The following is a 15,298-nucleotide window of genomic DNA, read 5'->3' as shown; positions in this document are numbered from 1 at the left end:
GAGAGATAAAAACCGTGAGAAAGAGTAAAACAGAAATGCTAGAAATAAACTATATGATGTCAGAAATGGAAAATTCTTGTGACAGGCACACGAGTAGAATGAATATCACTTTGGAAAAATCAACCAGGTTGAGCATGGGTCAATAGAAATTAAGTGAACTGAAACACAAGGATAATGACGTGGTGAAAGCAAATCAGAGCACTCCAGGCCTGTAGGAACCGCCAGACTGTCTAACATACACGTAACTGGAGTGACAGAAGAAGAGGGAGAATTTGAAGAGAAGAACTATTTGAAGAAGGTTAACAGTCAAGAATTTTCCAAAAATAAGGATAAACATTAAACCACAGCTCTAAGAATACGGAGGACTCTAAAAGGAACAAATACAAAAAAATAAAAAGAAAAAAGAAAAAGAAAACTCAACACCAACCAAAAAAAGGCCCACATACACCTATACACATCATGGTCAACCTGCTGAAAGATGAGAAGAAAAGCTTTACAATGTGATGACTAGAAGTAACGTTGCTTACATTATAAATGAAAGTTGCTAAGAGAGTAAATCCTGAGTCACCAATCACAAGAAAGATTTTTTTCTTTTCCTTTTATTTTGTATTTATGTGAGATGATGGATGTTCACCATACTTATAGTGGTCATCATTTCATGCTGTGTAAGTCAAATCATTATTCCATATACCTTAAACTTATACAGTGCTGTTTGTCTATTATATCTCAATAAAACTGGAGGAAAAAAATTGTTTTAAAGAAAACAGAAGGAAAAGCTTGAAGGCAGCCAGAGGAAAGAGGGAACATTACACACAGAGGAGCAAAGATAAGAGTTACAGGACACTTCTGATCAGAAACTGTGCAGGGCAAAGACAACAGAGTGGCTGAAAAGAAAACCTGTCAACTCACGAGTTCTACACTCAGTGCAAACATCTGTCAAAAATTACGGGAAAACAAAGACATTTTCAAACAAACAACAGCTTATAGAATTCACTGACAGCAGACCTGCATTACAAGATATGTTAACAGAGTCTTTGGGGCAGGAGTGTCTGACAGTCACCCCACGGAGGTGGGAGAGCTGAGATGTTGAGACTCGTAAGACCACGGGCACCAAGAAGATATGGGAAGATTTATTACCCGTGAGCTTTCCTGAGGAGAGGAGGGCAGGGGCCAGCCAGCCAGGCCAAATGGCACGAGCAGTGCAGGGCTAGTGACGCTGGGCCGAGGAAAGGGCTCAGGCCCTCGGGCTGGGGCTCGCACACTGTGAACTTCCTGCTGGCACTTCTGGAGTAATCAGGTTTTCTCATCATTACCTTACTGGCTTTTCCTCAGATGTGGAGCCAAAAGGGAAGAGGAATGGGGCTTGAAAGCTGGAGATAGCCCAACATCAAAAATGGAGACTTACTCTTTATTACATGGATATGATGACAGAGAGAAAATCAATCAACAAAGAAATGAGGGCCACCAGAAATGGCAAAAATGGAGGTTAACTACAGAAGACTTTTCTTACTTTAAGTCACAATGAAAGATAATCCACAGCTTCTGTGAATTCCAGACAAAATACACATTTCACCCTATTCCTCATACTGTTTGCAAATAAAACTCTCCACAGATACACAGAGCAGCTGGCAGAAGACTCTGAGGGGTGCAGAAGAGAAGGTGGGCGGCAGGGACCGTGACTTGAAGACCAAGCAGGCAGGGTGTTCCTCCTACAGATTCTCGCCCAAGAGTTGGAGGGGTCCATAACCCAGAAATGCCAGCAAGCACAGACCAACAAGCTCCAAGGAAAGCCTCTTCTCTCTGGCCCAAAGCCTTGATAAAGGGCAGCCCTGCAGGATGGAACCCACTCTACTCTAGATGAAACCTCAAAAAAGATACTCCATCCCCCACCCCTACCCAACACTGTAGCCACAGAGATGGCAGGCAGAGCCCTGTGACCATCCTTGCCCTATGCTGACCAGGAGGTCCCCCTCCCCAGTGGGGCAGGGCCGTGGAAACTGAGGGGGAGCCCTGTGACCACCCCTGCTTTCCATTAGCACAGTGGGACTGTGGGCAGACTCTGGGGTGAACCCTGTCGACCATTCTGTCCCACACTAATATGAGCAGAGGCGCAGCTCCCACTCCATACTCCCCACACTGCACACACTGTGGAGGGGTCCCCATTACCATTTCTGCTCTGCACTAAGCAAACGCCAGCACACAAGTAGTCTCCTCCCCACCAAGTAGCACATCAGCTGCAGAGACTGTGAGAGCCCCACGTGCACTAAGCAAACAGGAACAAGGAGGCAGCACCTGCTCCCCACCCCATCAAAGGGGGTGAGGATTACAGAGAGAACAGAGCAGGAGACAGGGATACTTAAATCTGTGCATGAAGTCCTGGGCAGACCCCCAAGCAGCCCATGCATGACCAATCAGAATGAACACATCAGAAGACTGGAGAACTGAACTCAAGGTCAAATGCTGCTCTCGTTTCAGGTTGGCCTCTGGGCAGCACATGGCTGGGCAGGACAGCACTACAAACCACACTGGCATCTGAAGCATGACCCCCAGAAGTGTGCCAGGTCATGTACTTGGAACCTAAACAGGCTGAGAGCCTGCTGAAAGCAGACTGAAATGCAAACCAGAATCTCATGAACTCACACTCAATTTGTCCTGGCACATTCCACAATTACTCATCATACTGAGACCCAGAAAATCTCAACTCAAATGGGAAAAAACAATCAGCAGACATCAACATCAAGATGATACAGATGTTATAATTACCTGATGAGAATTTGATAGAAGCTCTCGTAAAAATGTTCCCAAACAGATATTAACACTGAGAAAAGAGAAAAAACAGAAACCCTAGGCAAAGAAATAGACTTAAGAAGAACCAATAAAAACTTGAGAAATGAAAAATAAGTGAAATTTAAAAACTCAATGAATGGGCTGAACAGCAGGTGGATATGACATCAGAAAGAATCAATGAACCTGAAGACAGAAAAATTGAAATTATCTGATTTCAACAGAGAGAGAATAGATTTTGAAAATGAATAGAATCTCAGAAACATGTGGGACAATAACAAAATAATCTAACATTCATGTCATCAGAGACCCAGCGGGAGAGAAGAATGAGTGTAATGCTGAAAAAGTATTTAAAGAAATAATGACTGAAATCTTACCAAATTTGAAGCAGCAAACCCTAAACAGGATAAACCCAAAGAAATCCATGCCTGGATACATAATTAAATTTCTGAAAACTAGAGACAAAGGAAAAATCTTGAAAGCCACCAGAAAAAAATGATGTGTTACCTGATGTGAACAGTAAAACTATTCCTATGACAGTATGTTTCTCATTAAAAATCATGAATGCGAGAAGGAAGCATTTTTCAAATGTGAGAGAAAAAAGCTGTCACCCAGAATTCCATATTCAGCAAAACTGTGTTTCAGAAATGCAGGTGAAATTCTCAGATGAAGGAAACCTAAGAAATTTGTTGTCAGCAGACCTGCTCTACTGAAAACAAAAAAAAACGCTAAAGGAAGTTCTTCAGACAGAAAGGAAATGACAACGGAAGGAAACCTGGAACATGAGGAATGAGAAAGAGCAGAAAGGGCGTGGCAGTTTTCTATGGCTGTAAATGTGGATAGTTTAAAACAACATACGTGGATCAGGAGTCTGGGGTGACTTAGCTGGACTCTCTGTTTCAAGCTCTCAGCAGGCTGCAATCAAGTGCCAGTGGGGCTGTGCTCCTTTCTGGATCTTGGGGCCTTCTTCCAAACTCACATGGTTGTTGGAAGAATTCAATTCCTTGCAGTTATAGGACTGAGGCCCTCAGCTCCTACAGGCTGCCCACTGCTCCCTGCCACATGGCCCTCTACAGGTAGTTCGTATGACAGCAGCTTGTCCTACAAGGGGTCCTGGGATTAGGTTACATCCACCAGCAATGAGGCAATGAGCCAACACTCCACTGTCAGGGAGGAGTCAAAAAAGCCCCACAGGAAGCTTTGCATGCACCCCGAGCTGGACCTGCACACCACACCCAGAAAGAAAAAGGATTTAAACAGGAAAAAGATCAAACAGGTCTTGCAACACAATACCAGAAATGCCCAAGGTACAAATTTACTTGCCACACCAAGAACTGGGGCAACCACAACCTGAATGAGAAAAGATAATCAAAAGGCACCAACACTGAGATTACTTGGAGGTTGGAATTAACCTGACAAGGATTTAAAGCAGCCATGGTAAAAATGCTTCAATGAGCAATTATGTACACTCTTAAATAAAGAATACGAAGATTCCAACAAATAAATAGAAGATATAAAAAAAGAGCAAAATGGAAACTATATAACTAAAAAATATAATTAAAATTAAAAACTCTCTGGACAGGCTCAACAGTAAACTGGAGATGGTAGAGGAAAGAATCAGTGAACGCAAAGACCAATCAATAGAAATTTCCAATCTGAACAACAGAGAGAAAATAGACTTAAAAAAAAAAAAAAAGAAGAACAGTGCCTCAGGAACCTGTGGGACAATACCCCAAAAATCTAACATTTGTATCACTGGAGTCTCAGAGAAAGAGGAGAAAGAGTATGAATCTGAAAAAAATATTTGAGGAAAAATGGCTGAAAATAATTTTTTTTAATTCAACTAATCCAAAAGTAGGCAGGAAAATATGAAAAAGAGGACAAGGAACAGATGGAACAAATGCAAACAACTAACAAACTGGTACACTTAAATCTAATTCTATCACTAGTGATATTAAATGTAAATGGTCTAAAATCCCCAATTAAAAGGCAGAGATTGGGCTTCCCTGGTGGTGCAGTGGTTGAGAGTCCGCCTGCCGATGCAGGGGACATGGGTTCGTGCCCCGGTCTGGGAAGATCCCACGTGCCACGGAGCAGCTGGGCCCGTAAGCCATGGCCGCTGAGCCTGCGTGTCCGGAGCCTGCACTCCACAACGGGAGAGGCCACAGCAGTGAGAGGCCTGTGTACCGCAAAAAAAAAAAAAAAAAAAAAAAAAAAAAAAGGCAGAGATTGTCAGATTAGATGAAAAATCAAAACCCAACATATGCATCTAGAAGGAATTCAATTAAATATAAAGACATGGATATGTTATAAAAGTAAAAGGATGGAAGAAGATATACTAAGCAAACACTAATAATAAATAGTATAACATTAGTATAATAGTAGTTATATTCATATCAGAAAAGTAGACTTCAGAACAAAGAATATTACCAGGGATAAAGAGGAACATTACATGATAATAAAGAGGTCAATTTATCAAGAAAACATCACACATTCCTCAAAAATTAGACACAGAACATATGATCCAACAATCTCACTTCTGGGCATATATCCAAAATAATTCAAACAGGGATTCAAACAGATGTCTGTATACTAGTGTTCATAGCAGCATTATTCACAACAGCCAAAAGGCATAAACAACCCAAATTTCCATCAACAGATGAATGGACAAGCAATGGACAGCCTTAAAAAAGAATGAATTCTGACACATGCTACAACATGGATGAACTTTGAAGACATAATGGTAAGTCACAAAAGGACAAATACTGTATGCTCCCTATTACATAAGGATAGAATGGTGTTTGGCAGGGAAGGGGGAGAATAAGGAGTTGTTTAATGGGCACAGAATTTCATTTTGGGAAGATGCAAAAGTTCTGGATTGTGGTGAGAGTTGCAAAACAATGTAAATGTACTTAATGCCACTGAACTGTACACTTAAAATGGTAAATTTTGTATTATGCATATTTTATGACACCTATAAAGTTATCACAATCCTAAATGCATATATGTAACAGCAAAGTATTAAAATACATAAGCAAAAATTGAGAACTGAAATGAGAAATACAAACCTATCATTATAGTTGGAGACTACAACACTCTTCTGTCACTAATTGACAGAACAAGTGGATAGAACATTTGTAAATAGATAAAAACGCTGAAAAATACTACCAACCAACTTGATCTAATTGACATTTATTTTTTTTTTTTTTTTGCGGTACGCGGGCCTCTCACTGTTGTGGCCTCTCCCGTTGCGGAGCACAGGCTCCGGACACGCAGGCTCAGCGGCCATGGCTCACGGGCCCAGCCGCTCCGCGGCATGTGGGATCTTCCCGGACCAGGGCACGAACCTGCGTCCCCTGCATCGGCAGGCGGACACTCAACCACTGCGCCACCAGGGAAGCCCTAATTGACATTTATAAAACACATTACCTGGAACAGTACACACTTCTTTCAAGTACACATGATATTCAGCATGAAAGACCATATTTTGAGCCATAAAGCACACTAACAAGTTTTTTAAAATTAAAATACAAATTTTATTTTCTGACCTCAATGAAATTCAACTAGAAACTAATTACAAAAATATATCTTGAAAATTCCCGAATATTTGGAAGCTAAACAGTACATTTAAAAATAATCCTTGGGTCAAAGAGGAAGTTGAAAGAAGAATTATAAAATATTTTTAATTGTACACAATGGAATTCATGAGATGTACACAAGTCTAGAGGGAAATTTATGGCATTAAATACTTGTACTAGAAAAAGACAAGTGTCTCAAATCAATGACCCAAGCTTCCACCTTAAGAACATGGGGGGAGAAAAGGTGGTAGGGAGGAGTATGGCTTGTATTCTGAGCATTTTTTATATTTAGAGGTTAAAAATCACAGCCTGGCTATTACTGGGGCCATTTTTCCCTTTCTGAGCATGACCTCACACTTGGTGCCCCCATGTGTTTTGCTGTGAAATGAGTTCTTTGAGCAGAAGCAATCTTGTGTGAAGCAGTAAACAAGGCTAGGGAGACAAATCCACATCCAGAGTATGTGTCTATTCCATGAGGATGAATCAATATCCCTTCCATGACAGAAGAGGTCCAATGGAATCAATAGCCTTGTACTTACACATTTATACACAAGAATGGAAGCTCTGCGACAGGAAGAACTTGCTCCCTGCTCTATCTCCAGTGCCCAGAATGGTGCATGTCATATACTAACACTGCAGCATCTATTTGCTGAACAAAGGAATACACTTATGTGCTCTATAGCACAAAAGATTTGCAGGGGCTTTTCTTCTATTTCCTGGGTCATGTTTTCTTCAAGATGGGCTCTTCCTCTTTTTTTGAAGCCTATGTTCCTTCCTCTATTTCTTCTGTGTTCTCCCGTTCCCCCTGCAATAGTATACACAGTTGCTGTGCCAACTGTTGAGCTTCATTGAGATAATTTACATACCATAAAGTTCACCAGCCTAAAATATACCTTTTTCACTTAGCATCAAGTTTTTGAGGTTTATCCATGTTTTAGCATGTATCAGTACTTCATTCCTTTTTATGACCGAATACTGTTATATTGTATTGATAGACCACATTTTGTTAACACATCAGTTGATGGATATCTGGCTTGTTTCCACTTTTGCCTATTATGGATATTGCTGCTATGAACAAGTTTTTGTGTGTACATATATTTTCATTTTTCTTGGGCATATATCTAGAATTGCTGAGTCAAAAACAGTAACTCTATGTTTAAAAATTTTTAAGAACTGCCAGACTGTTTTCCAAAGTGGCTGCATCATTTTCCATTCCCACCAGCAGTGTATGAGGGTTCCGAGTTTTCCATATCCTAATTCTTGTTATTGTCTTTCCTGTTACAGTCATTGTGGTGGGTGTGAAGCACTGTCATTTCTTTTTATTGTGTTCTCTTCTGTGGGCAACTTCATGATATCAGGTGAGTAAATTACCCTATTTATTTTTTCTCTCTGAGCAGTTTGAAAGCTGTTATTTTGCATCCTCCCAAACTGAATGTTTGGGAGCGTGATAGCCAGAGGCGAGGCAGGGAAGAGCTCAACTATTTTTGCTAGAATATCTGGTCTCCGGCCTCTTTACTAAGGTTTTCAAAGTGTCCTCAGCAATGTTTCCTGTCCCCTGGGTAGGAGGTGATGTCATGATCCCTGGGGGCCATCCTGGGCTCTGGATCCGTTCTCTGGCTCAGCATGAAACCCCCACTTCCATCGGAGAGTCAGTCCTCTCATCAGTTTCTCCTCAACAGCCCTTTTCACACACCCTACCCCCTGAAGTAACTGGAAAAGATAAGGATATCCCTCTTCTCCCAACCAGTCACTCTTGTGAGTCAGAGTTCCTGGATTTTGCTGACTCACCAAGGCCATTTGCAGGAGTAGCCTGGCACACCTGAGCAATACTTTTTTTTTCTTCTCTTGTCATTTTTGTATGTTTTTTATTTGGTTGCCTTTTTCCTTGTTTGCTGCTGGGCTTATTCATTTGTTTGCTTGTTCTCTGTGGCAAGGAGGCTCCAGTTTAACTACAGTGTTCATGTCACTGAGTGTTTGAAAAGGGAGATGTTGTGACCCAGCTGCTCTGTCCACTCTACCCAGAAACTCTTATCAATACGTTTAGGTCTTTAGCTTACTCCAGGAGATTCCCCATTATTCATTCATCGAACAAATAGTCACTGTGCACCTACTATGTGCCCACCTACTGTGGGCTCTCGCAGTTGGGGTACAGCAGAGAACCAGAGTCCTGCTCTCCTGGAGCCTCTTAGTAAATTATGCCCAAGTGTCTCAATCAAGGCTTCATTTCACATAAAAGCATGTTTATAGAAGATAATTTCAATACTTTAAATCCAAGAATTTATACCAAATCGCAAACCCTCTAACATCCTTGTGACACTTCACACTCTATAGCCTGGACAGAGGGGAAGATTGAGAGCGTGAGTGAAGGAATCCGCCTGCATTTTTAAGCTCTCCTGATGTATTTGAAAAGTAGAGATTGTTTTCCACTCATTGCTTATGAGATGAATTAGAATCACTTGCAAATTCCTTACTTGATGATGTGCCAAAAATAAATTCAATTCTGGCACAAAGTATTTAAAAAGTATAGGGAAACAAAGTTGTGAGGCACAGAGAAGACAATTTTACATTTTTAAATCCTGAAGCATAAGACCTTTTAAAAATCTCTTTTTATAAGCACCATAAACCAGTTGCTCCCCAGCAATTTGCAGGAATCGGATTCACATGGTGCTATGGCCAATATTTAGTTAGACCCAATTTCTGTATATTACCACCCTGCAGCCACCTCAACTGCCAGGGCCCAGAATCCCACTCAGGTGCCTCAGTACCTGCAAGACACCCATGGCATTAACTCACTCAGCAAATATGAGGGCCACTGTGTGCACAACACTGCGCTGGGGACGACGGGGGAGAAATAAATAACACAGCACCTGCCCACCAGGAGTTACTGGGGCAAGTGGAAGAAGAATGCTGACAAAGCAAGGCAGCCATTCATAAGACAAAGTAATGACACACAGCATGCTGCAGTGATAATTCTCAATTTCCAGAGAACCGTCAACAGATCTTGGTGACTAATACGGTTCCCAGCCTGTGACGAGCTTCCCCATCTCACAGCCTCTGATCTGAGCTCCCAGCACACGGGAACAGAGCCTGAAGGTCAGACCCAAACAAGACAGTTTGCAGCCAGCAGAGGCTCATGGAATTGGCTAGAGATTACATCCACCTCTCTGGTGCCCTTTGAACATGTAGCTCTGTTACACTTCCTTTTAGGGACCATGTATGAGTTCCTCACTCATAAATTTGGGAATCTCTTCATCTTCCTGCTAGCTCTCTGAGGCCATCAGCTCCATCAAATCCTTGACAGGAAGAATCCCTGATTTGCTTACATCCTTTAGGTTCCAAAGACTATCCCCATATAAAAACTTTCTTAGGATTTAGGAACAAGTTCATCCATCTCCTCTTGTGGATTCAGAATCATTTCAGCTTTCGCCTTTCAAATGCTGGAGCTTCGTTTTTTAACTCAGCCCACAAAGCATACAGATGGTCAATGGTCAAGATACATACCTCTCCCATGAACACCAGGAACAGCCAGCAATTCCCATCACTCCCCCGCTCCTCCTTGTGTGGGAGCACAGCAGTGGAGATCCTCTTCTACGTGGAGCCGAGTACTGAGGGGATTCTGGGGAAATCTTTATTATAATTAGCAAAGGGGCTGCTTCCTGGCAGGAACAGGTCCTCCTCTAAAGAAATACCAGCTCAAGCCAAGAGTCTCATGTTCGCATGTCGGGTAAGAAAGTGTGCTGTCTTTAGAAAAGAAAGTCCAGTGCAAACTGGGCTGCCCACCTGGAAGTGCAGCCCTGCTCTGTGCCCAGGGTCAAGTTCCGGGGGCGGGGGCGGGGGCCGACAAGTCAAGATTGGCTGTTTCTGGGAATATGATGGGAAAGCAACGGTAATGGGGATGCCCCACCTAGTGGCCAGAGCTGGAACTGCTACTCAACCAGACCAACACACCTGCACAGACAAGATTCTTTTCTTTTTTTTGCGGTACACGGGCCTCTCACTGTTGTGGCCTCTCCCGTTGCGGAGCACAGGTTCCAGACGCACAGGCTCAGCAGCCATGGCTCACGGGCCCAGCCGCTCCATGGCATCTTCCTGGACCGGGGCATGAACCCGTGTCCCCTGCATCAGCAGGCAGACTCTCAACCGCTGCACCACCAGGGAAGCCCCAGACAAGATTCTTGATTCCTAAAGGGCACGTTATTGCACCAAATAATTCAGTTCCCTTTTCAGGTAAACTGTAATTTATTCTGGTGAAGAAACATGTTTTCGTCACCTGAGATTTATGGAGATATTCTCAAAAAATATTTTATAGCTAAAGATCTGATAGTCTGGTTAAGTCTGCTGGCTACTGACACAGATGTTTAAAAAGTAACACTCAAATATCCAATTTAAATGGAAAAATGCTAAAAATTTGTAAATGTTTCTAGGGAAATTGTTATTAAAACTCAAAAAGACCTACAAATCCAAAACAATTAATAAAATGAAAATAACATACATATCAATAATAACCTTAAACATAAAGGGACTAAATGTTCCAACCAAAAGAAATAGACTGAATGGATACAGAAATAAGACCTGTATATATGCTGTCTACAAGAGACCCACTTCAGACCTAGACACATACAACTGAAAGTGAGGGGATGGAAAAAGGTATTCCATGCAAATGGAAATCACAAGAATGCTGGAGTAGCAATACTCATATCAGACAAAATAGACTTTAAAATACTGTTACAAGAGACAAGGAAGGACACTACATAATGATCAAGGGATCAATCCAAAAAGAAGGTATAACAATTGTAAGTACATATACAACCAACACAGGAGTACCTCAATAAAGCAAATGCTAACAGCCATGAAGGGAGAAACTGACAGTAACATAATAATAGTGGGGGACTTTAACACCCAATAAGGAAACACAGGCCTTAAATGACACATTAGACCAGATGGACTTAACTGATATTTATAGAACACTCCACCAAAAACCAAGAGAATACACATTCTTTTCAACTGCACACGGAACATTCTCCAGGACAGATCACCTACTGAGTCACAAAGCAAGCCTCAGTAAATTCAAGAAAATTGAATATCAACCATCTTTTCTGACCACAATGCTACAAGGCTAGAACTCAACCACAAGAAAAAACTTGTGAAAGACACAAACACATGGAGGCTAAACAATAAACAATATGCTACTAAACAACCAGTGGATCACTGAAGAAATCAAAGAGGAAATCAAAAAACACCTAGAGGCACACACAAACGAAACCACAATAATCCAAAACCTATGAGACACAGCAAAAGCAGTTCTAACAGGGAAGTTTATAGTGTTACAAGCTTATCTCAGGAAACAAGAAAAATCTCAAGTAAATAACCTAACCTTACACTCAAAGCAACTGGAGAAAGAAAAACAAAACCCAAACTTTGTAAAAGAAATCATAAAGATCAGAGCAGAAATAAATGAAATACAAATTAAAAAAAAAAGAAAAGATCAACAAAACTAAAAGCTGCTTCTTTGAAAAGAGAAACAAAATTGATGAACCTTTAGCTAGACTCATCAAGAAAAAAGGGAGAGGGCCCACATTAATAAAATCAAAAACAAAAAATGAGAAAAGTTACAACTGACACCACAGAAATACAAACGATCATGAGAGACTACTACAAACAACTATATGTCAATAAAATGGACAACCTAGAAGAAATGAGCAAATTCTTAGAAAGGTACAACCTCCCAAGACTGAACCAGGAAGAAACAGAAAACATGAACGGCCCAATCACGAGTACTGAAATTTAATCTGTGATTTAAAAACTCCCAACAAACAGAAGTTCAGGACTAGATGGCTTCACAGGTGAATTATACCAAACATTTAGAGAAGAGTTAACACCTATCTTTCTGAAACTATTCCAAAAAATTGCAGAGGAAGGAACACAGCCAAACACATTATATGAGGCCAACATCACCCTGATACAAAAACCAAAGATACTACACACACAAAAAAAATTACAGGTCGGTATCACTGATGAACATAGATGTAAAAATCCTCAACAAAATACTAGCAAAAAGAATTCAACAACATATTAAAAAGCATGGGGCTTCCCTGGTGGCGCAGTGGTTGAGAGTCCGCCTGCCGATGCAGGGGACACAGGTTCGTGCCCCGGTCCGGGAGGATCCCACATGCCGCGGAGCGGCTGGGCCCGTGGGCCATGGCCGCTGGGCCTGCGCGTCCGGAGCCTGTGCTCCGCAGCCGGAGAGGCCACAACGGTGAGGGGCCCGCGTACCGCAAAAAAAAAAACAAAACAAACAAACAAAAAACAAACAAAAAAAAAGCATGATACAACATGATCAAGTGGGATTCATCCCTCAGATGCAAGGATTTTTCAATACCCACAAATCAGTCAACGTGATACACACTATTAACAAACTGAAGAATAAAAAACATGATCTCAATAGATGCAAAAAAGCTTTTGACAAAATTCAACATCCATTTATTATGATAACTCTCCAGAAAATGGGCACAGAGGGAACATACCTCAACATAATAAAGGCCATATATGACAAACACACAGCTAACATCATTCTCAATGGTGAAAAACTGAAAGCATTCCAAGATCAGGAACAAGACAAGGATGTCCACTCTCACTACTTTTATTCAACACAGTTTTGGAAGTTCTCACCACAGTAATCAGAGAAGAAGAAATAAAAGGAATCCAAATCAGAAAAGAAGGAAAACTGTCACTGTTTGCAAATGACATGATCTATATACAGAAAATTCTAAAGATGCTACCAGAAAACTACTATAGCTCATCAATAAGTTTGGTAAAGATGCAGGATACAAAATTAATACACAGAAATCTGTTGCATTTCCATACACTAACAATGAAATACCAGAAAGAGAAATTCAGCAAACAATCCCACTTATCATCACATCAAAAAGAATAAAATACCTAGGAATAAACCTACCTAAGGAGGCAAAAGACCCATACTCTGAAAACTGTAAGATGCTGATGAAATAAATGGAAGACCACACAAACAGATGAAAAGATATACCATGTTCTTGGATTAGAAGAATCAATACTGTCGAAATGACTATACTACCCAAGGCAATCTATACATTCAACGAAATCCCTATCAAATCACCAATGGCATTTTTCACAGAACTAGAACAAGTAGCCAAAACAATCTTAAGAAAGAAGAATGCAGCTGGAGGAATCATGCTCCCTGACTTGCTACAAAGCTACAGTCATTAAAACAGTATGGTACTGAACACAAAAACACACATAGATCAATGGAACAGGATAGAGAGCCCAGAAATAAACCCCTGCACTTATGGTCAGTTAATCTACAACAAAGGAGGCAAAAATATACAATGGAAAAAAAAGATAGTCTCTTCAATAAGTGGTCCTGGGAAAACTGGACAGCTTACATGTAAAAGAATGAAATGAGAACATTCTCCAACACCATATACGAAAAATAAACTCAAAATGGATTAAAGACCTAAATGAACTATAAAACTCCTAGAGGAAAACATAGGCAGAACACTCTTTGACATAAATTGTAGCAATATTTTTTTGGAATTACTCCTAAAGCAATGGAAGCAAAAGCAAAAATAAACAAAAGGGACCTAATTAAACTTAAAAGCTTTTGCACAGCAAAGGAAACCATAAACAAAATCAAAAGGCAACCTATGGACTGGGAGAAAATATTTGTAAAGGATGCAACCAACAAGGTATATATTTTCCACAACATACAAACAGCTTATACAGTTCAATGTCAAAAAATCAAACAACCCAATCAAAAAAATGGGCAGAAGTCCTAAATAGTCATTTCTCCAAAGAAGACATACAGATGGCCAACAGGCACATAAAAAGATTCTCAACATCACTAATTATTAGAGAAATGCAAATGAAAACTACAATGACGTATCACCTCACACCGGTCAGAATGGCTATCATCAAAAAGTCTACAAATAATAAACGCTGGAGAGGGTGTGGAGAAAAGAGAATCCTCTTGCACTGTTGGTGGGGATATAAATTGGTGCAGCCACTATGGAGAACAGTATGGAGCATCCTTAAAAAACTAAAAAGAGTTACCATATGATCCAGCAATCTCACTCCTGGGCATATAACCAGAAAAGATGAAAACCCTGATTCGGAAAGATACGTGTACCCCAATGTCCACAGCAGCACTATATACAATAGCCAAGTTCATAGCAGCACTATTTACAATAGCTAAGTGTCTGTTGACGGAGGAAGGGATAAAGAAGATGTGGTACATATACACAATGGAATATTACTCAGCCATAAAAAAAGAATGAAATAATGCCATTTGCAGCCACATGGATTGACCTAGAGATTATCATTCTAAGTGAAGTCAGAGAAAGACAAAAATCATACGATATCACTTATATGTGGAATCTAAAAAAAAACATACAAACGAACTTATTTACAAAACAGAAATAGACTCACAGACATAGAAAACAAACTTATGGTTACCAAAGCAGAAAGGTGGGGAGAGATAAATTGGGAATTTGGAATTAACATATACACACTACTATATATAAAATAGATAACCTACAAGGACCTACTGTACAGCACAGCAAACTATATTCAATATCTTGTAACCCACAATGGAAAAGAATCTGAAAAAATACACATACATATGTGTATATATATACACATATAAACATAACTGAATCAGTCTGAAATACTGTAAATCAACTATACTTGAATAAAAAAAAGTTAATTAAAAAAAATTTTGGATTAATAAATGTTTTTATTTCCAAGAAAGGGTCTACAACAGATCTTACAAAGACTCAAAACCATTTATCACATCAACACATTTTTTTAACACTTCCAGTGTGTTAATGAGCCAGCCAATTATGAATATATCTATTAGAATGGAGTAATGCCCTGAAAAATAAATATTATACTTCTTAATAATA

The sequence above is a fragment of the Phocoena phocoena genome, chromosome 2 (genome assembly GCF_963924675.1).
Source record: "Phocoena phocoena chromosome 2, mPhoPho1.1, whole genome shotgun sequence".
In the NCBI taxonomy this organism is placed as follows: domain Eukaryota; kingdom Metazoa; phylum Chordata; class Mammalia; order Artiodactyla; family Phocoenidae; genus Phocoena; species Phocoena phocoena.
Note: the sequence above shows the minus strand (reverse complement) of the source record.